This window comes from Bos javanicus, chromosome 11 (genome assembly GCF_032452875.1).
Source record: "Bos javanicus breed banteng chromosome 11, ARS-OSU_banteng_1.0, whole genome shotgun sequence".
NCBI classification, from domain to species: Eukaryota; Metazoa; Chordata; class Mammalia; order Artiodactyla; family Bovidae; genus Bos; species Bos javanicus.
The window spans coordinates 81,922,065-81,923,377 of NC_083878.1; the positions used below are offsets into that span (position 1 = coordinate 81,922,065).

The 1,313-nt window shown below is 42.0% G+C and overlaps 1 non-coding gene across 1 annotated transcript; it reads right to left on the reverse strand.

Annotated features, from left to right (window-relative positions):
• Positions 1–701: 701 nt before the first annotated feature.
• TRNAL-GAG (transfer RNA leucine (anticodon GAG)) lies at positions 702–773 on the reverse strand. The gene has a single exon. It is a non-coding gene; the product is annotated as a tRNA-Leu (tRNA).
• Positions 774–1,313: the final 540 nt, after the last annotated feature.

Below are 1,313 nucleotides of genomic sequence, written 5' to 3' on the forward strand. Positions count from 1 at the left end.
TTATTGATTATGTCAGGAAGAAGCAAGGAAGTCTCTGAGCAAGCAAAATTTTTCATTAAATCCATACTCATTACTTACTGGAAATACTCCAGATTCCCACATGGAGCCTTTTAGTACCTTCTTTGTATACCTTTTATAGACACAAGGTCCTCTAAGGAGAAGCAGAACGTTAGAAGCAGGAGTTGGCCACAGGGACTGAGACAGAAAACTAAAAGGGCAAAAATGAATTGAAGAAGTTTCACTATGGCCATTTAATAGTAGAGGTACTCAGAGCCCATGTGTTTTCAAGGGGGGGAAAGAAAAGGTCTCAATTATCTGAATCTTAAGTTGTTAGCATAGATACCACTCAAGATACTTTTCAGAGAGTTTATCCCCATTTTGCTGATCCTATTTAGAAAAACATGTTTTGCCCAATGGAGACTCAAATCATTGAAAACAAATAGCTATGACAAACCTAGATAGCATTTTAAAAAGGAGAGACATCACTTTGCCCAGAAAAGTCCATATAGTCAAAACTATGTTTTTTCCAATAATCATATACCGATGAGAGAGTTGGACCATAAAGAAGGCTGAAAATTTGTCTCACAGTTGTGTCTGATTCTTTGCGATCCCATGGACTGTAGCCAGCCCAGCTCCTCTGTCCATGGAATTCTCCAGGCAAGAATAATGGAGTAGGTTTCCATTCCCTTCTCCAGAGGATCTTCCCAACCCAGGGTTCGAACCCGGGTCTTCTGCATCTCAAGCAGATTCTTTACCAACTGAGCCACTAGGGAAGCCAGTAAGAAGGCTGAGTACCAAAGAACTGATGCTTTTGGTTATTAAGTGACCCCGAAGGCTTTTCTAATGCTGACTTTATAACTCTATAAGACCTGTCTGACTTGATGCTGTGGTGCTGGAGAAGACTCTTGAGAGTCCTTTGGACTGCAAGAAGATCAAAACAGTCAATCCTAAAGGAAATCCACCCTTAATATTCATTGGAAGGACTGATGCTGAAGCTGAAGCTTCATTGCTTTGGTCACCTGATACAAAGAGCCAACTCATTGGAAAAGATTCTAATACTGGCGAAGACTGAGGGCAGGAGGAGAAGGGGGTGACAGAGAATGAAATGGTTGGATGGCAACACTGACTCACTGGACATGAGTTTGAGCAGACTCTGGGAGCTAGTGAAGGACAGGGAAGCCTGGTGCGCTGCAGTTCACAGGGTTGCAAAGAGGTGGACATGGCTTAGTGACTGAACAACAGTGAAGGTACATTTCTCAGAATTAGAAAAAAAAAAGATGAAAAACTTCAAGTTGAAGAGGAGAGATGAGGGG